General features: G+C 37.1%; 1 protein-coding gene across 5 annotated transcripts in view; it reads left to right on the top strand.

The window, feature by feature from the left end:
• The first annotated feature begins 56 nt into the window (after positions 1–56).
• XRCC4 (X-ray repair cross complementing 4) overlaps positions 57–21912 on the top strand; it is a 249188-nt gene continuing 227332 nt past the window's right edge. For all 5 annotated transcript variants that reach the window (XM_055140893.1, XM_055140879.1, XM_055140901.1 and 2 more), the window contains exon 1: positions 57–106. The gene's annotated coding sequence lies outside the window, so the exon portion shown is untranslated. The remainder of the gene's footprint in view (positions 107–21912) is intronic.

The raw sequence follows: 21912 nt of genomic DNA on the forward strand, positions 1-21912 counted from the left end.
ATGACGTCCTGCGACCTGCGGAAGTAGATCTCGCTCTCATTGGCTGAGGCTCGTCTGCCGGGGAAGCGCGCCTTTTGGAGGAGACCGGAAGTGAAGTGGCTGAGAGGTAGGGTCCGGAAGTGGGGGTTGCTCTTTAAATGATTAGTAATCAGCTGTCTTTCCTTTTTTCTCTCGTTCTCTTTCTCGCTCTCTCTTTTCAAAAATAACCTTATATTTCTCTCCAGAATTTCGCAGTTAGCGGACCTTTTTCTCGGGTCGTATTCCTGATTTACCCTTCCCCAATTCTAAGCTCCTGGGTCTTCGGTTGGCAGGTTGTTGGGAGGGACTCCAGGATCAAGGGCCACTTTTCTGTGTCTTTTTATGGCGCTTGGAGAGATTCTTTGTAGTGCCAGCTGCCTTTGAAAGGTTCCGAAATGTTTGTGGCGTTAGGTGTACTTTTATGTTTGGAGGCTTGTGCTGAATAAGCTGTTAGAGCTTTGCTTTTAAACTGTCCATCGCGCCCACCATATTTTGTAAGCCATTGATTAGCATCCGGGTGAGACTGAAACCTTCAATATTCTTGGGGGTCAGAAATTTAACTTTGGGTGGGGGGGATGATTAATCTTACCAAGTAACCTGTTGGTGCAGTGATGGACTAAGTTGCTTAGATGTTATCCACTGGCTAGACTAATTCCTTTTTTTCATTAAGTCTCAGTTTTTAAAAAATGTATGCCCTTGTGGAGTTCATGCTCAGTTCAGCTTAAGCAATGGCTGAATAAATGGCAGTACTCTTACATTAAAACAAAAATACATCTTGCACCCCCCTCCTACCCCCCCCCCCCCATTCTAGTGAGGTTCAGGAGCAACCGGGGCCACACCAGGTGATCTTTGGCAATAAGTGCTCCAGGTGGAGGGAGGTGCCAGAAATTGAAGTCAGGGCCCCCATATGCAAGGCACGTCCTCCATGCACATCTCCCAGGTCTTTCCCTGGTATGATTATTTAGCTCCCTTTAATTTTACTAATCTCACAGGTGCGGATTTCGGATTTCTCTCATTTGTGTATTCCCATTTCTAGATACAGAGAAGGCACTTGGGCACCCTCAGTTTCTATAGTAACTGGAATTACTCAGAAGTCATAGGTGTTGCATTTGTCCCCATGTCTGTTTTGGTTTTTTCCTCGACAGTGGAGGGTTCTTAGATGAAAAGACCAAAGGAAATGCATGAACTGTTGATTTCTGTGCCTCCCTAGACCGCTAATGAGACCATTACCTATTTACAGCAACATATTCAAGGAACATTTGGATATGTCCTATCTGGGATGCTGTTGTTTACAGCTACACTTTTCTGAAACTGTAACTGTGCTTTGGATTTGTAGTGTCAAGAGGTGATCAGATACATGCAGGAATAAGAAATGTATAAAAAATTATGTAGCGTAGCCTTTTCTTTTTGTTATTATTACTCGTTTTCGGCCTCATCTACCAGTGCTTAGGGCTTACTCCCGTTAACACCACAGGGAACACTTTGGCAGGCTCTGGGAATCATTTGGGGTGCTGAGCATCAACTCCGGTCCACCACATACAAACCCTTAACTGAGCTATTTCCATCCATGAGAGTATACTGCTTTTACCGAAAATTATTTAATGGTTCCTCTCTTATAATTGTTTTACATTGTATCTTCTAAGTCTCACCGTTCTGATTTAACAAACAAGTCTTAGTTGTGGGAATTGTGTTGTACAACTCATAAAGCTTTGCTTCAAAAGCCATAAATATTCTGTGAAGGTGGGCTGGACTTTTGTGAATACTTTGGAAAGAAGCATTTTGTAGTATTCCTTCTGTAGGAAGCTACAAAAACTAGAGGATACTGAAGGTATTAAAGATTGCAATTGAGGGTCAGAGAGAAAATTCAGATGACTTACCTTCCGCAGGGCTGATCCTGTTCCATCCTAATCACCAGAGCCAGAAGTAAGCCTGAGCACAGCCCCCAAATCTAATCATCTAATTAAGTTGCTGTATTTGTGGATGATAGTAATTTTAAGCTGTTCCTGAGTACTTCAAAATGGTAAAAAAGAAATGCTTGCAGTGATTTTTTAAAATTATCCATTGATGTATACAAGTGCAATAAAGTTGTACATATATGTATAGTGAACAAATAACCATAGCAGCAAATGAGTTAAATCAGACATATGAATCTGAAGTAATTGAACTATATAAACCCTATTTTGTTTTTCTTTGATAGTTAACTAAGTATGCAACATCTTGCATCACTATTTCAAAGATCTCATTTCTGTTTACTTTGCTGTTTTCATTTCAAACCACCTTGGAGTATTTTCTTACTTAAACTAGAACTCTGTAATTCCTTTGCTCAAATTTGATCAATCTTGCAAGAAGAGACTTCAAATTTGGTTACATAGCTTCTCTAGAACTGAACTTAAGAAAATAGTGAATGTATTTTTCTGTGGAGAGCATGCACAGACTTCCCCAGTGTTTTACGGATGAAATCAGTTTAATATAAATAATCATCTAGCCATGTATTTGGCATATAGTAGGCACTCAGTAAACATTTTGAGCTTGGCTTTCTGTTTCACTAAATTAACTTACTGAGAGGAGAGAGAATGACTGAAGGGTGACAGGCTTGTCTGCTAGACCCTCAATGACAGATTTAAAGTTAAATTGGCATTGCTTCTCTACAACTAGACCACTTTCCTGTCTTTTTTAAAACTCTATATCTTGTTTTGATAGTGGTGATTTTTTTTTCAAATTCATTTTCCTCTACTTCCCTTCAAGGAAAATCTCATGTTAAGAGGCAGTGATTTTACTTACCTGCTGTTTTCTCTGATCCACCATTAGCTTTCTTAGACACTGACTTTGTTATTGTTGTTGTTTTATTGTTTGTCTATGTCTCCTGTCCACTTTTTATTTCCTGTGGCCTTTGTATTAAACTTTGTTCCAACCTTCTTGATGCTTTCACTTTAAAATGCTTCTCTTTAGCCTTGTTCACTTCACTCCACTTATTTGCTCTTGCTTTAAGCAAAAGTCTTCTTGGAGGATTTAGTTCTTATGCTCTCAATCACAGTACCTTTCATTTTTTTTTTCTCGAGTTCTGTCCCTTAAGACTGTTGCTCATCCAAGATATTCTTGTGAATCACCAGTGTCTTCAGCTGTGGATTTTTCTGACTTTATTGTAATTTCACCTATCAGCAGCCTTTAACACAGTTGATTACTCACAATGTTTCCTTTGCATAATTTTGAGAACATCATTCTCTTCTTTATGGGGGGAGTCACATCTGATGACCCTTAGGGGTTACTCCTGACTTTGTGCTCAGGAATTACTCCTGGCAATGCTTTGGGGACTATATGGTATGTCAGGGATCAAACCTGGGTAGAGGGTGTGCAAGGGAAGTGTCTTACCTGATGTGCTATCTCTCCAGCCCCAGAATATCTATCACAATCTTGTTTTTCTTTGATTGCTCCTTCTCAGTCTTCAGTTATTTATTTTTATTCTTTCTGATGTTTTGCTGAAGTGCTCTAAGGCTGTCATTGTTTCCTCTGACTGTACCTTCTTTTGTGATATAAAATGTAATGAACTTTAAATTCATCTGAATTCTGGAAGGCTTCCAAAGTTTTATTTCTAACCTTCTCCTCTGCCCCCACTTTCCCTGTTCCTAATTCAGATCTCTCTACTTGTTTATTTAAAGACTTTTTTTTTTTTGCTTTTTGGGTCACACCTGGTGATGCCCAAGGCTTACTCCTGGCTCTGCACTCAGGAATTACTCCTGCTTGGGAGGGACCATATGGGATGCTGGGAATAGAACCCAGGTCCACGGTGTGTAAGGCAAATGCCCTACCTGCTGTGCTATTGTTCCAGCCCCTTAAAGACTTCTTAAAGTCAGATATTTAACTGAATCTCTTTTCTCTCAGACCTATGCCATTCTTTCTTTCTTTTTTTTTTTAATTTTAAAAATTGTATTGAATCACTGTGAGATAGTCACAAGCTTTCATGTTTGGGTTACAATCTTACAGTGATCAAACACCCATCCCTCCACCAGTGCACATTCCTCACCACCAATATCCCGGGTATACCCTCCCCTTTCCCACCCTCCCCCTGCCTCTAAGGCAGACAATATTCCCCATACTCTCTCTACTTTTGGGCATTATAGCTTGATACAGACACTGAGAGTTTATCATGTTTGGTCCATTATCTACTTTAGGCATGCATCTCCCATCCCAACTGGTTCCTCTAGCCATCATTTTCTTAGTGATCCCTTCTCTATTCCTCTGATACAGTCAGAGAAAACAATGACAGCCTTAGAGCACTTCAGCAAAACATCAGGAAGAATAAAAATAAATAACTGAAGACTGAGAAGGAACAATCAATAAAGAAAAACAAGATTGTGATAGATATTCTGGGGCTGGAGAGATAGCACATCAGGTAAGGCACTTCCCTTGCACACCCTCTACCCAGGTTTGATCTTCCTTCTCCCCTCCGCTCATGAAGCAGTCTTCCAGCTAAGGGGCAATCCCCCTGGCTCTTGTATCTACTGTCCTTGAGTGTCAGCCTCATGTGATACTATCCTACACTCCACAAATGAGTGCAGTCCCTCTATGTCTGTCCTTCTCTTTCTGACTCATTTCACTTAGCATGATACTCTCCATGTTTATCCACTTATAAGCAAATTTCATGACTTCCATCTCTCCTAACAGCTGCATAGTATTCCATTGTGTAGAAGTACCAAAGTTTCTTTAACCAGTCATCTGTTATAGGGCACTAGGGTTTTTTCCATATTTTGGATGGAATATATAGGTGCTCCAATGAATATATAGGTACTGATACCATTTATACTATGCTCTTTTGCATCCTTGGGATATATTCCCAGAAGTGGTATTGTGGGGTCATATGGAAGCTCAATTTCTAGTTTTTGAAGGACTGTCCATATTGTTTTCCAGAAAGGCTAGACCAGTCGGCATTCCCACCAACAGAGAAGGAGTGTCCCTTTTTCCCCGCATCCACGCCAGCACTGGTTGCTTTTGTTCTTTTGAATGTGTGCCAGTCTCTGTGGTATGAGATGATATCTCGTTGTTTTGATTTGCATCTCCCTGATGACTAGTGATGTGGAGCATTTTTTCATGTGCATTTGGGCCATTTATATTTATTTTTTTAGGAAACTTCTCTTCTTTGTTCTTCGGAACTCTATACATCCAGTTGTTCAAAGATAAATATTTAGAACCCTGTACTTAACTCCTTAGTTTCTCTTATATTCTATCCAGTCTATCAAAAGAAGTCTCCGTTTGGCTCTAGAAAACATGTCTAGAATTTATTGATCTTCTATTATTTCTTTAGTTAGTACACTGATCATCTTTGTTAGTGTACTATGTGTTCCTTAGCCACAGTTTTTGTCTAAATGTTTGTTATTAAGTATTGTTATTTTTTAGATTGCAGTAATAGTTCTCCAGTTGACCTTGATGCTTTCTTCAATCTTCTCTCTCTAGTCTATTTTTATATTACTAACTAGAGTAACACTTTAAAAATTTAACTAGAAAGCTAGTATTAAAATGTAAGATTCTAAGTACAATGTGTTATAGTTTGGTTCTTGGAACAGACAATATCTAAATTAAAAAAAATTGCAAAATTCAATTTTTCATTGTTCATAGTTCAATGAATAGTTATATACTAATGTTTCTTCATTTTCATAAATATGCCATGGAAACATGAGATATTACTATTAGAAGAAATTAGATAATTGGGTATATTGAACTCTTATCTTTCATTTTCTGTACATTTTTATACACTTTCTGTACATTTTTGTATCAGAAATTCTTTCCAGATACAAAGCTTACTTAAAAAGCACAGAACATTTCTTAAAACACCTTTCACAACTTCTCACTTGAATTAGTATAAAAGGTATTGGTCCTTGTATTGGCACACAAGACTCAACATGGACTGGTTTCCCATTAATTGCCTAGCTTCCCTTTCTGTTTTCTCTTCCTCCCTAAATCTGTTCCATCTTTACTGCCTTCCTACTGTTTTGTTTTTCTTTTCTTTATTTCTTTTTTGTGTAGACCATAGATTTGCCAGTTTTCACATTTTACCTTTATGTGGAGATTGAACTGAAACATGGGCTGGAGCGATAGCACAGCGGGTAGGGAATTTGCCTTGCACACGGCTGACCCGGATTCCATTCCTCCGCCCTTCTCGGAGAGCCTGGGAGTATCTCACTCAAAAGGCAGAGTCTGGCAAGCTACCCGTGGTGTATTTGATATGCCAAAAACAGTAACAACAAGTCTCACAATGGAGATTTTACTGGTGCCCACTCGAGCAAATCGATGACCAATGGGATGACAGTGACAGTGTAGATAGGGAATTAAACCCAGGGCCATATATACAATGCAGAAGCTCTATGACTGAGCTAAGTCCCTTCCTTGTTTCTTAGACAAGCTAGTTTTATCTTGGGGCCTTTGTATTACTTCATCTATTTGGAATGCTTCTCTACCCCCCCCCCCCAACTACACACACACACACACACACACACACACACACACACACAATTTCACACAAACAATTCTTTTATCTTATTGAGGTCAAGTGATACTTATTCAATAAAGCCTATCTGAAACTTTTAAAATACCAACTTGTTTGTTTTTGTTTTTGTTTTGGGGTCATACCTGGCAATGCTCCTGGGTTACTTCTGGCTCTGCACTCAAGAATTACATCTGGCAGTGTAGAGGGAACCATGTAGACCATATGGAATGTGGGGGATTGAACTCAGGCCCAGGTTGGCCACATGCAACCCCACCGCTGGCTGTACTGTCTTTCTGACCCCCCAAATGCCAGCTTTGCAGCTCTCTATCCCCATAACTGGCCACTGAACTTCCAGTTTCCTGAGTTGTTTTATCTTTAACTGCAACACTATTATCATACCATATATTTTGAATATTTATTTACTTGTGCTTTTGTTTGTCTCCCCTCATTTTTAGTTGTTTAGAATGTAAATCTACAATGTCATAATTTTTTTTTTTTTAAATTTCTTCCCTAATGGCAAATTCTAAGCACTGAGATTTAGAAGTACACAGTATGATTTGCTTGAATGAATGACTTGACTGGGTATTTATTTGAATTTGTAATCCTTGACTAGCACTCAATGTGAAACATTGAATTGTTTATCATTTCTCTGTATCATGCCATTTCTTGCCTCCAAGATTTTGGTCATGCACATTCTTCTTCATGGAATGATTTCCTTATCTTTCTGCTTCTATCCCTAAACATTTTTAAAAAATCCATTTCTCCCTTAAAATCAATATCAGATGTAACTCAAAGAGACCTTCCTTGAATCACTCCTTGAGTTGTATGGCTAAGAACTTGCCACTTTCAGAGAAGCTGCACCCTGTATTTGCATTTCATAAGTTCGGGTGTTTCTCACCAGAGAATTGGGAATATGTCTACTCATCCTTGGAACATCAAAGCCAAATTTCTTACATAGAAAGTGATGAATACATGTTTTTAATACTTGAATGTGTGGCCCAAATCATTCAAGTATAAAGCGTTTTGTTTTGTTTTGTTTTGAGTTGGTAGTTCTGGGTGTAAAATCATTGCTTTCTTAGCATATTCTTTTTTGTTCTTAGGAAAGTAATAGAAGTATAGTTGGTTTTATGTAATAAGCAACAGTGAAAGTGTTTAGGCAATTGGCTAAACAATTGTCTTACGCAATTGGCTCCTTGTCATTTGTGAGGCTACTGGTACCTACATGAAAATGAGTTATGCCTTTTTCCCCTAAGATACAGGTGAACAGGGTTATTGTATTCAGAAAGTTTTTTATGGTTATAAAAATCTGCTCTTTGTAGGTGGGGAGTGGGAACCACTGTTTAGACTTGATGCCCCAATGAAGATATCCATGCTGAAATTCTAGACCACTTTTGAAGATGTTTGGATATGTCAATAGGAAAACTCTTAAAAACAAACTAACAACAACAACAACAACAACAAAAAACCCTTGCTTGTGTGCTTTCGGGAAATCAGGGTGTTTACAAGATTTTGTAAAGATTTTCTTAATAATATGGCAGTTTGTTCTCAAAAGCTGTATTAGAGATTTGTTGGCTAACATAATTTTTGGTGGGTCAAAGAGACAGTTAAACTGGCACATATTTTTTAATTGCAGGATGCCTGGGTTCAATTTCCAGCCCTGCTGGAGATGACTCTTGAACATTGTAGGGTGTGGCGTCTAAACGATAAAGCATGGTTTTTGATGTGACACAAGAATTGGTAAACTGATTTGCATATAAAAACATTTACTTTTATATCATGAGCCAAATTTTCCAACTATCTTTTATGGTAGACACTCTGAATTCAAATTGCTTTCTGCATGTCATCATCACTGTTGCGGTCTCCATTCCAATCTATTATAAACTTGCCTAACCAATAGGATTGTCAAAGATGGAAATAATGCTCAAACTCTGAGATGGTATCAGTGTGAATAATAGGGGTGAAAATGATGATTAGTCTTGGAATTAAATTACATAATGAAAACCAAACAAAATATTACTTGGATGACATTCCAGAATTTTGTGCCTTGTTTCCAAAGCCTTACTAATCCTGTGGAAGTGACTGAACTGTTGAGTGAACAGAAATTCAGCTGTTCTATGTATAAGAGCATGCTGTTAACTTGCCTGTAATTTTATCTGAGCCATTAGTAAGAATTTTATGAATGAAGGACTTTGCTTAATTGGAATATAAGCAAGTGACTGTGAAGAAGTAAGATGCAGCCTTTGTTGAAAATACTTAGACAAGTTTTGACTATTGTCTATATTAACATGCTGAGATATGGCAGTATTTACCAAATAATTTTTAAGTTGCCTATTTCCTGTTTAAGAAATATGGCTAGCATTGAACACAATATATCAATAAGAAATATGTCCAAATGAACAGCTGCTCAGAGAAAATAGGATAACATCTGTCTAAACTTTTTTTAAGAAGCTAAATTAAAAAAAATTATTAAGACTTGCTGGTAACAAGGTTGGGTTTATGTGTTTTTAAGAAATTGTCATGTGGTTGCAATTTATAACTTTATAAAATAGTTATTTTATGGTCCTAATGTATAAATTAAATGAAAATGTTCTCTGAGCATTAAGCAATAGCCCCTTCATTTTTAACATTGTTTTTACAAAAAATTGGCTCATGATTTAGATTCATTTTTAACTTTATTTTCTAAGAATTGGCTCAAGTCATGAGTAGATATTATTTTTGGGATTTAAAAAGCCTGTGCTCTTGAGGATTTAATAATGGAGAAAATGTAAGAAGTTTCTAAAGTTTAAATGTGACAAGGAAGTCTATCCTGGTTACTATCTGATGGTTGTGTCAGAATAAAACCCATGAAGTAAGGAAAGTGTGAAATATATGGCTGAATATTTCAAATTGCCACTGTAATTCTCATATGATTATTTGGTAAGGTAACAGCATTTGATGCAGTGTGGATTAAAATATACTCATATCTAATCAGTGGAGCCATACAGTTTTATTTCTTTTGTAGGCTTCAAGAAGTAGGTTAAGCTTACTTTAACACACTTTGATATTCTTTGAAAGATAAGTTAAGAAGAGCATGAAATATGATATTAAAAATTGGCTTTCCCCTCTCATTACTTTTCTAATAGAAGAGATTTAAAAAAAATCTTATAAAAGATGACTTTTATAAGTTATCTAATACGTTAACTGCATTATAATTTTATGCTGATACAGAAGAGGATGATGAAAGTTACTTATTCTTCTGGAAACTGCCTTTGTTTCTTTAGAATTATTTATAAACATGAAGAAGTGAATTTGCCTATAGGTACATAATAGACTTATAACTTATTTTCAGTATAATAAAGATAGAAGCAATTGAAACATTTTTAAATTTAAGTTGAATTACTTTTAAAGCGATTTGCTCATATTTTGAGAGATGATATTAAGATCTGAGAATAAAAGTATTAGAATTATTATTTTTTTGAACTTAAATTTTTTTATTGCAATATAAGATTTGAACTTTTTTAAATAGAGATTTATTTTTCTGGAAAAATTAAACTTTTATGCAGAATAATACAGAATAATAGTTTTACGCAGGATAATAGTTTTATTTTTGAACCACCTCTTACCAGTCATTATTTCATGTAGTGATAACAAAGTTGCCCAGTGTTTTTAAAATGTTCATTTTAGTTTGGTAAAAATGTATGCATATAAGCTAAAAGTGTAATCTTTCTGTTTGGCGCTATAGGGTTTTTCTAAAGTGTGACATGCATTTCATTGATGGGCTATACATTTTGCTACTTAAAATTTATGCAGGTATTATGAGATAATTACAGCCACAAAGTGATTTGCTAAAATCCACATAGCCAGTAAATGACAGAATATAATGTGCAGTCTGTGTGAGTGAGTCAAAGTTCTAATACAAGATAGCTTTAGTAATACACAATTTCTTGGTCTGGTACCTAAAATCTCTATGGTTGATATATGTTCCTGTGTAGCTGGCCTCAGATCTGAACAGTTGCACACCTGTCAGTTCTGCTTTCTGATGTGTTCGTTTTGTTCACAGAAGCTCTTTTGTTTTCACTGGCCCATATTATAATACCAAACCATAGAGAAGAATCTATGTCCTTAATGAAGCAAATTAAAGGCTTGGAATTGAGCCTGTTTTGTCCTAGTTGTTCTGTCTTGAGTAAAGTGCCCATCTCTAAATTGTTCACTTGGATGTGGAATGGAATGTTGTTGGTAAGCCTAGGTCTATTCCTGCAACTTGGGGCCAGAATCAGCTGGTACAGGCTATGGATTTGTTATCATCTCTTGGTAAGTGCAGAACCAACAAAGACTCAAACAAGTTGGAGTCTCAAAGTACAGTTAAAAATCAAATTTCCTTATTGAAAGAAAAGGAGACAGCTGAACTCAGTATTGTTTACAACTGCCTCTAGCTAAGCTTGGATTTTAATTTTTATGTGCACTGTTGGAGATGGGTGGGCTCTGTATATGAAATCTATTCATCATGGAGTGGATGGGAGCCTTTTAAGGAGCATGTGCAGTGGCCACCTATACTGGTTCATGGAGCGCTTGTCCAAAAATGGTAGTTTCCTCTTCCAAGGTAGAGATTTTAGTGTGGTGATAAAGTCTGTAGCTACTCTGGGTCATTCAGTCCTTCTGCCCCTTCAGCATCTTTTTAGGGATGGTTTTAACTGTTAATAAGTCTCACTTGGAGATGTTACTGGCACTCGCTCAAGCAAATTGATGAGCTATGGGACGACAGTGATACAGTGGTACGATGATATAACTGTTACTGGTTTCTGTTATTTAAGCTGTGGTTTAGCAGTCACAGTAAGTTTTAAAAAAGAAAAAGTATATTTTCTTAGAAGTGGTCACGAGGATTTCCTTGACTATTAACTGTCAGCATACTGAGAAGAGTGGAGATGGGATAATTAAGAAGTTTGTTTCCAGTGACAGAAAGGGCAAGTTTATTTTGAGTGACATATCTGGGAATAAACAAACATAAATAAACCAGTAAAAACCCGTGAGACTTTTCCACTTCCTGGGTTTTTTTTCGGTACTTCACACAGAACATTGCTACTGACATTTCTGGTCACTAAATGTGTGGAGGTTTCCTCATACCAACAAGTAATTTTCTGAAAACTTGGTGTCCCTCGGTTTTACTCAGTTCTGATACTGTGTGCCTAGAGATAACATCAGATCTCACCGTGAAGGCCTGGGAGAGACTTTTTCTTTTTACTTTAAATGCCAGTAGAGTAGTAAGTTTCCCAAGATACCCACAATTTTCTTCTTAGTTACAAATCAGTGGTTCCCTTGGCATCTCCCCACTGTTTAACACCCTTAAGGTTGATTAATTTACTAGACCAGTTCATAGAACTTAGGGAAACAGGAACATCAGTTCTTTAGAGGGTACAATGAAGGGCAGAAACCAGATTAGAGAAATATATAATGTGAGGTCAGGGAGGGATGCACTTTTGCACCTCGGAATTGGGGTGCTTCACCCTATGGTTTGTAGATGTGTTTACTGACCTGGAAGCTCCCTATTTCCCAGAGGATTGTGCCATTTCTTTTTTTAGGTAGGCCTCCCAAGCAGTGGGCCTGTCAACGGGCCTGATGATTTAGAGCTGTTTCAGCAGTGGGGTGTTTCTTGAGCCCGGTGGTGCTCGGGGCTAACAAGCCACACCCAGCAATGCTCAGGTGTCCATGTGATGTCAGGGATTGAACTCAGGGTGAGCCCATTCTTTTGAACCTTCTATTTGGTGCACAGTGAACAATTGGGTTTCTTTTATGTAGAGAGAGGCTTTATCTTATAGGCATACTTTGTCACTGCCTTTATTTTCTTTCTCTCAAGGGAATGGTGGGAGAATGAAATGCTCTAAACTTCTCATCATGGGGTGGTCTTTCTGCTAATTAGTCCCTCCATGCAGAAGCTCACCCAGAGTCTACCTAGGGTTGTCTTTTGACCCTCTACTTTTAAAAAATAAATTCTAGATGATGGGGCCTGAGGGTTAGTACAGAGGGCAAGGCATTTGCCTTGTGCGCAGCCAATCCAGGTTTGATCCCCAACCTCCTATATGGTCCTTTGATCACCATTAGGAGTAATTAATCCCTGAGTGCAGAGCCAGGAGTGACCACTGACCACAGCCAGATGTGACCCCCAAACAAAAAATTTAAAAAGAAAGGAGAGATAGTACAGCAGTAGGGCATTGCCTTTGTACACTGTCAACCCAGATTTGATTCTGCATGCAAGGCAAGTGACTTACTCACTGTTCTATCACTCCAGCCCTGGAAACCAATTTTTTTTTTCCAAATCCTCTATGTCATATCAAAATGTCATAATATCATATCAGACATATTGTATCATATGAGAAGCAAAATGGATTATGAATTATTTTCCTTTTGTATCTTATAAAATAACTGGCTATAAAACAAAATTTATGCCAGAAAAGGTAACGGGAAGGGGAATAGTTAAATACTTAATTCTTAAATACATTAACATTATTTGTCAGTACATTTAAGTAGCACTGTAACACTGTCGTCCCATTGTTCATTGATTTGCTCAAGCGGGCACCAGTAACATCTCCATTGTGAGACTTGTTACTGTTTTTGGCATATCGAATACACCACAGGTAGCTTGCCAGGCTCTTCCGTGTGGGTGGGATACTCTCGGTAGCTTGCTGGGCTCTCTGAGAGGGACGGGGAATGAGAGTAATTTAAAAAATCTATAGATACATCCAAGAAGAGGACAGAGAGAAGTAACTAGACGAGCTATCAAAGAGGAAGGAGGACATTTCCTTTCTTTTTGGTTTTTTTTTGGGGGGAGGGGTGTCACATACAGTAATGCTTGTTACTTCTGGCTCTGCATTCAGGAATTGCTCCTGGTGGTGCTCAGGTTACCATATGCAATGCCAGGGTTCTAACCAAGGTTTGCTGCAACGCAAACGCTCTACCCACTCTACTATGGCTCTGACCCCAGGAGGAAATTTTGAAGGATGATAGACATACTGACCCCTTTTCTTTTTGTGTTTTGTTGTTTTGTTTTGTTTTGGGGCCCCATCTGGCTGCACTCATAGCTTACTCCTGGCTCTGTGCTCAGGGCTTAATCCTGGCAGTGATCCATGTTCCAGGGACTATATGTGGTGCCAGGGATTGAACCCAGGTCAGCTGATTGCAAAGCTTACCTTACCTGCTGTACTGGTATATTATCTTGACTACAGTAGCGGTTTCACAAACTGCATATGTGTAACTACATTTACAATTTAGTGTGCTAATTGTACATCAGTAAAACTTTTTGGTCACACCCAGCAGGGCTGAGAGGCTATTCCTGGCTCTGTGCTCAGGTGGCACACCTGGCCGTGCTCAGGGACCATGTGGTACTGGTATGGAATCAACTTAGTAATTTAGGGTTCTAATAAAAACAGTTCGATAACTTGATCAGACAGTGAATTCATAAATTAAAATCAGATCACATATTAGGAAAAGACAGTTTTGGAAACATTTAAAAATGAAAGGTAGCTGTAGTTTTTTAGCCTTGGTTATAATGTGGTGAGAAAATCTGCAGGAATCTGGTATAGTATATCAGGATTAAGTCTTCCCGGCTAGATAACATGTTGGATAGACCTACTTTTGAGTATACTTCTATCCTTACTTTACTCTACTCAATTTCAGTTTCCTTGTTTTTAAAACGAGTAAAAAAAAATAATGTTACATATGTATATATGTGTGTGTGTATAATTGTAATCATACATATAAAATTTCTAACTTACATGTTTGAGATATATTTGATATTTGTTTCACTATCTTGCTGACAACTTGGGTTCTTTAATTTATATTGAGGATAAATTAAATGGTTTTATAAGGTTCTATGTTATATATTGGGAGTAGGGAGTGTGTGTGTGCGTGTGTGTGTGCGCGCGCGTGCATGCACGTGCCTTAATTTAAGATTTCTATGGTTAGCTATTTTGCTCTTAAATTATTACCACCCACTCTCTTTTTCACTGTGTCCTGAGTCAAATTCTTAGATGTTAAACCAGAGAGACTTGAACCAAGTGTTTTCACAAACGGTTGAACTGTGACCTTCATGTCCCTCTAACTTGATTGAATTGCACGGGTAATCAGCTAAGTATTTACTTCTACTGTAGATACTTCTGAACAGGGTTCAACCAGAAAATAGGCATTTTTTGCATAATAACTGTTTGAATAAAATTGTCATTTTTATATTGTTTCAGAAAGTAAGCTGTCATCAATATATCCCATTTTCTTTTGAAAAATCAATAATTTAGTTTGGAGTATTAATCTGTTTTGGAGTTAACTATCTCATTATAATGAAAATAATTTGTATAATTTAGTGTCTTTCTGGATAGCATGTATTTCTTATGCTTCACTGGCCATGCTTGACCTTTGGCTAAAGTGAAGCATTCAGGCAGGCAGAATTAAATAATATGAATTTTATTTGTTAATGAAGGTAATTTTTAAGGCACTAGAAATAAGTTACTGTTCCCTTTAGTAATTCTATGATACTGAACATTATGAACACTGGATTCCCTCAGATGAACATATTTTTTATATTTGTTATTTCAAAATTATTTTGTTAAAAATGCAGCAAATTCTTATATTGCTCACTGTAAAAAATACAAAGGGTGCACACGTGGGAGGGTGTGATGATGTGTGTTGTGTTGTTCTCGGGCTCTCGGGGTGGCGCTTTCTCTCTCTCTCTCTCTCTCTCTCTCTCTCTCTCTCTCTCTCTTGCCACTTGCATTCAGTGCTCTCGAGCCGCTGTGTGGACCGGATCGGGATGGCTCCTCCTTGTGCTCTGCTTCTGTGTGTGCCGCTGTGCTCTCTTCTGTCTGTCTCTCTATCTCTTCTCTGCTTCTGTGTCTTCCCTCTTGCTTCTGTGTCTTCTCCTGTGTCTTCTGTCTTGCCTCTGTGTCTTCTCTCCACTTCTGTCTCTTCTCCTTGCTTCTCTCTTACCTCTGCCCTTGCTTCTGTGTCTTCTCCTCCACTTCTGCATCTTCTCTCCTCTGTGTCTTCTATGCTGCTTCTGTCTTGCCTCTGTCCCTACTTCTCTTACAGTCTTAGTTTATATAGCAGTCATATAGGGTGGTGACACAAAGGTGGGTTGAACATGAACAAATCAGCAAAGAAGGGTAAGACCATTTCTCCAGGAGATTAACAAGGGTGTGTCGCTTTCTTCCTTTCTTAGCTAGTAATCCACTTAAATAGTTGTAGTAAATCTACTTCTAATATTTCTAGCAATGTCATTCTGTATGAGCACAGTAAGAGATATATCAAACTTAAAGTTTGGTTCTTCCTGAGGACATTCACTATATATTCCAGACCACAATCCTCAGGCCAGGTTAGTCTTCCTAACTCCAGCAGGGTCCTAGTTTCGTTGTCACTTTTGGATCATGACAGCATTTGTCTATGACCATGTTCTCAGCTTATAGTAGAGTATTGTGGGGCTTTGGCCTGGCCCATTCCGATCCCAGGGTAGCTCACAACTTGCCCTGGGTCCATTCTGTCCCTTGTTGGGACCCTGATTTTGGAGTGCTAGGAACTTAGGACAACTGAGTTGAGAAAGAAGATGCCCAGGAGTAAATATTATTGGAGTCAATCAACTCCCAAGTTACAAAACATAATACTAACTATATTCCTGTGTCCATACAGAAAGAACATTGTTTTAAGGTTAACTCAGTTCTCTGCGGCAAGACTGAAAGGACAAACCCCATGTTATCCTACAGCTCACCATTTATTTGAGATATTTTTTTTTCTTTTAAAATTTAATGCTTTAGTCATAGCAACTTTAACTCAGTTGTACAAAATACACCTTTTATTTTAATTTCTTGTTTTTGTTTAGTTTTTTTCAGGCCACACTGGCAGCGCTTGGGGGTTACTCCAGGTTCTTTGCTTCTGTGCTGTGTCGGGCTCAGGGGTGCTAGGGATTGATCTCAGTTCCTGTCAGCTGTGTGCTATGCCAGTCCTTTACCTACTATACTAGCTCTCTGACCCAAAATAGACATTTTCCAGTAATTATCAATTTAACATAGAAAATTGAGGTCAATTGAGCCCAACGGGCTTGGGAAAATTTAATAATATTACTTGAACAATGCGGATTATTGGGGGCTGGAGCGATAGCACAGTGGTAGGGTGTTCACCTTTCACGTGGACGACCCATGTTCGATTTCTCGGCCCCTCTTGGAGAGCCCGGCAAGCTACTGAGAATATTGAGCCCACGCAGCAGAACCTGGCAAGCTACCCGTGGCGTGCCAAAAACAGTAACAAATAAGTCTCACAATCGAGAGACATTACTGGTGCCCGTTCGAACAAATTGATGAGCAGTGGGATGACAGTGACAGTGACTTGAATAATGCAGATTATTTTAACAGAATTGCTGGGAAGTCTTTAGAGTCTGAAAACAAATTCCTTGTATTTAAATTTATTTTATTTTATTTCAGTCTGGGGTCACATCCTATGGTGCTCAGGGATTACTCTTGGCTCTGCACTCAAGGATTACTCTTGGTGGTGCCTGTGAGACTATATGGGTTACCAGGGATTAAACCTGGATTGGCTGCATGCCAAGCAATCTCTCCAGCTCCAGAGAAGATCTTGTACTTGCCATCCTTCATCTTTTTCCTAATCTGAGAAGCCGTCACCGTACTATCTCTTCTCCCTTTTAATGACCTGTAAGATATAATTTTGGGGCGGGGAGGCATTTAGGCTTAGGTATATCAATGTATATCCTCTGTATTTCATGTATTCACAGAATAAGAGATGACGTTCCTTCACCTGATTTTGTGAAGTTTCCCCTCTTCATGTCACCTTTATACAAAATTTCTCGTTCTCTGTCCCACTGGTCTGCCTTATTTTAATTTAGAATTTACATAAACGTTGTTGATATATGTTATTAATTTTTTGCATTTTACTCTACTAATCTGTTTTAGATTAATTTGTCTGTCCAGCCTCAGAAGAACCCAGTTGGAGTAGGCGAGTGTTCCTGTGCTCCAATTTACACTTTTGTAAAAATATTTTTTGTTCTTAAATTTTCTTCTAATTGCATTAAAAGCTTCTGGAGGTTAGGTGTAATTGCATTTAAAAATAAAAGGAAAAAATTTAGTCTGTATAAGTTCTTATTTAGGAGTACAATTTTTGCAATTGTATTTACTCTACTTGATGGCTGGGGAGTTTTGTATTGTTCTATGTACTATGTGCCTTGAAAATAGCTTGACTTTGGCCTTTTTGATCAGCTTCTGAAATTTTAGATTATAAAATTTAACTTGTTTCTCTTGAGTGAGGTAGTTTTAAAATTGCGCTGGTTCTTTGTGGGAAGTGTTTGATTATATATACGTTTTTATTGTGTTTTCCAGAACGTGTAGTATTTATAGCTTCTTCCTAACAGTAGAATTATTATTGATGATCACAATGTTTGAATGACTTAATTTTGCTTGATAGGTCAACATCTCCAATTTAGTGCTGTTTCAGAGTCCCTTGAAAAAGTCTATTATTCGTCTTAGGGTTTAAATTAAAAATTGGTATGAGTTGTAGTTAGTCATAAAAAAGGTATTTTATCAGTCTTTCTGATTAATGTAGCAATATGAAAACATAAAGAGGCTTTTTATAAAAGAAAAAAAAGCTTCGATATTATTCCTCTGTTTTCTGCTATGGTTAGTGCCACTTTTTTCCTTTTTTTCTGCCACTTTTGCTGGCAGACATTGTCATTTCACACTGTACATGTGTAGTCTCCAAAATTTTGATATCTTAATAACAAATGGTTACTCATCAGGGTTAACTTTATTGATTGCAGAGACCAAAACATGAGAAGCCAACAGAATAGTACCAGAATTCTGAAGCTATCACAGTTGCATTTCAAAAAGTCAATAGCTGTATACTCTGATTTACAGCTGAATGATTGGGAATAATTTAGTTCAGGGCCTTTTCATTCAGCCATTATAGCTGACAGTGTCTCTTTGAGCATAATTTTCCTGATATCTTCACTGTAGCATGCCTTCTCTCTTTTTTTCTCCAGAAGAGAAATAAAATGATCGACAGCTGGGGTCTTTGAAGACTGATCATAATTACTTTCTAGTCTCCTGAACCTTGAATGGATGAATAGCTTTTCCAATAAGTAGGTGGTGGATATTTTAGGCCTGTGGACAGCATAACAAAAGGGTTAGGAGTTGTGAATGCAGAACTCCTACTCTGGCCTTAAATCTTTAGAAAACAGCACTGAAATCTTGTTTTCTCTAGAAAGCATCCCATGAGGTTTTTTTTTTAAATCTTGCTATGCCCTATTTCTACATCTTTCATTCCACATTATATCTTTTTACTGCAATATTTTATATGTTTATTTGATTATTAATTATTATTATCATATTATTCATAAGCTAGGGTCAGAGTCACGTCAGTTTATTCACAGGCCTATGCTTAATACCTAGCATAGTATCTGTCACTTAAGAGGATCAAATACATATTTGTACTTGATTTGCCATCTTCCAAAAGTATTATACAAATGAGAGTCTTTCTGCACCTCCTTAGAGAGTGACATTTCATTAGTAAGCAACACAGGACGTTTCATGATTCCAAGTACTAGGGACCAAAGGAATTGGCTTCAGATTTAATACAGATTGAGCGTCTATGGCCTGAAAAGGTAGAGGTAAACTCGTTGATTTGGTCCATAGGTTGTTTTCAACACCAACAATTCTGTTCTCTAACACCAATTCAGCTGAATTCTAAAGCTACCAGGAATTGGCCTCATTTCCCCCATGTTTAGGGTTCAGTCCCATAAGACTGCCCTATCCTGTGTCTATACTTCTGACTGACCTTTTGTAAATGACACTTTTCATAACCCATGCTTTCTTAGGTTTGATACTTTGTTAGAATAACTCAGAGTTTAGGGAAACACTTATGGTTAATATATAGGATACAGCTGTGGAACAACCAAATAGAAGAATTGCATTTGTGCAAGTATGGGGTGGGTGAGTCAGGGTGCAGTTTCTATGCTTTTATTTAGCATGCTGTTATCTGAATATATTGATGTATTTCTATCTGAAAGCTCTACTGATTTTTTTTTTTAATTTGTTTCAGAGTTTAAAGAGAACTCAATCCCTAACTTTAATCGCCTTTCTCAAGGTAGATTTTGGGGATAAGTTTCAGAGTGCCAACCCTCAAATCATTTGGCCTCCTGGTGACCAGGCTCATCTTTAGGCTATTTAAGAACTCACCCCAAGTCCTTTCATTAGCCTAGGCATTGACATGGTTGAAAGGGTCTCCTCATCAATAACAAAGGACCCTCTTCAGTCAGTAAATTCCAAGAGTATTTTGAACTTTGTTGGACAAAGATCTGGTATATTTTTATTATATTAACCACCCATTTTCTTTTATTTCTTGAAAGGAGAGTCAACATTTAAACCACAGGTGACATAAATAAGAATAGGGATTTGTAGGTTTCTTAAAAAGTCAGAATGGCAGACCATCAAATGAAGAGCTTGTACTTAACAATCTTCATTATTACTAATACTCTTTACTGAGTTGTGTTGCCATCTTTTATGTAGTAATTTGTAACTTCTTGTTTCCTATAATCCTTACCCCTCTTGTAATGGTTAGTTATGGTGCTACAGTCAGACATCTATAATCCTTAGAGGAAATAGAACTTGCTAAAATACACATTTTTTAAAGCAGATACAAGGTTTTAGTTTGGTTTAAGAATGTGTCACCCAAAGGGAACTAAAATTAAATCATTTGCCTTATGCTTGCAATCTCCTCCCATTAGAATTGTTTAAAATATGTTCAGAATATGATTGAAAATTAATTAGACACAGAAATTGCAGCATAGGACATAAGTGTGTTGTTATTCAATTAGGAATGTAAGTCCTCATAAGCTGGTTCCAACTTTATATTAGCAAGTGATGTAAAATTGCCATTTTTTTTGTAGACTAAAATCTATTAAATATTGGTTTTAGTTCCTAAATATTTTCATGTGACTGAATTAGGTTGTCTCACCAGTTGAAGATATATTTTAGATTTATCTTCAGGTTTTCCATAATAAAATAGACAGATAGATGGATGCAGTTGTAAATACACGTTAGATTCGTAAATGAGGGACAATACAGTGCAAGCTATATTGCTTTTCCATAAAGTGCTTTTGGTTACATTTCAGATCTGAATAGCAGTTTCTGCCGCCCCCCCCAATAGAAAATATATGTATATAAGCTTAACTGGAGCACCATCATTCTTCTGAGATTGTTTCGAGGTGTAAAAGTTTTCAGGTTCTAGAAAGCACAATTACTGAATGAAAAAGTCTTACTTCAGGTAATATTTCAGGTGCTGCCTTATCTTTTCAGTTCTGGTAAGTGTCATTCCCACAAGAAACTCTGAAATTAGAACGGAAGTGTTCTTTTAACTGTTTAGAAGTTTTCCATTTGATAGGTGTATGCTCTTACTTTTACCAAAGTTGTTTCTGATCAAGAGTGATCATCTATGAATAGAATGGAAGTTAGTCTTGGAACTTTGGGTCTAATTTTAAGGTAATATTGGATTAGGAATTAGAGTTCATGTGGGAAACTTATTCAGATCTTAGGTCTGTTTTGTAACAGTCACTTCATAGAGTAAGAGAACTGAAAGGAAAGGAAGTGAAATTTTAATGAATCATTGAAACTTACGATTGTTAATGGTGTGATAACAGAGGAAATGAGCAGTAATATGATATTTGGAATGGTAGCAGCTGTCTTTCCACATTCATAAGAGATTATTGAGAATGGACTATGATCATGGTAAAGATGCCTTAATTTTTTAAGCTTATTTTATAGTTCTCATGTTTTATTCCTGAAGTATTATATTGTTAGGTTAGTGTGTTTCAGAAATGTGATATTGTACAAATTTGAGCAAGAGTATGCCAACACTAAGTTATATTTTACTTTTACTTAGGATGACCAACTGTCATAGTTTTTGCCTTGGGTTAAGTGGTTTCCTAGTACATGGGACTTTAGTTTTAAAACTGAAAAATTCTGAGGCAAAAATGAGCAATAGGCTACTTTAGTTTCCTTTTCAAAATTATTACAAGGCAGAAAATCCTGACTTGACTAGAAAGGTATTTGATAATTCTGTGAATTCTTTATCCTTGATGTTTAGAAAATTCCAGCTTAAAATAATTTTTTCTTTAGGAAAAAATGATTCCCATTTTTGCGGAAACTTAGCTGGAATTTAAAGATAAATTGATTTTACTGTCATTTTTAAGTAAAATTAAATTTACCCTTTGCTCATGTAAATAACAACTAGCTAATTTGACATGCTATTACCAATGCAAATACTTGTGATAAGTTATTAATTAAAAACTTCTCAATGTGGGAATATTGAGAGGATAAAAATAGTTAATCCTTTTAAAAATACTAAACAAATAGGAGGTCTTTTTTATGTAATTTCTTGAATTACTGACATAGTTTCTT

Source organism: Sorex araneus, chromosome 1, assembly GCF_027595985.1.
Source record: "Sorex araneus isolate mSorAra2 chromosome 1, mSorAra2.pri, whole genome shotgun sequence".
Classification (NCBI taxonomy): Eukaryota; Metazoa; Chordata; class Mammalia; order Eulipotyphla; family Soricidae; genus Sorex; species Sorex araneus.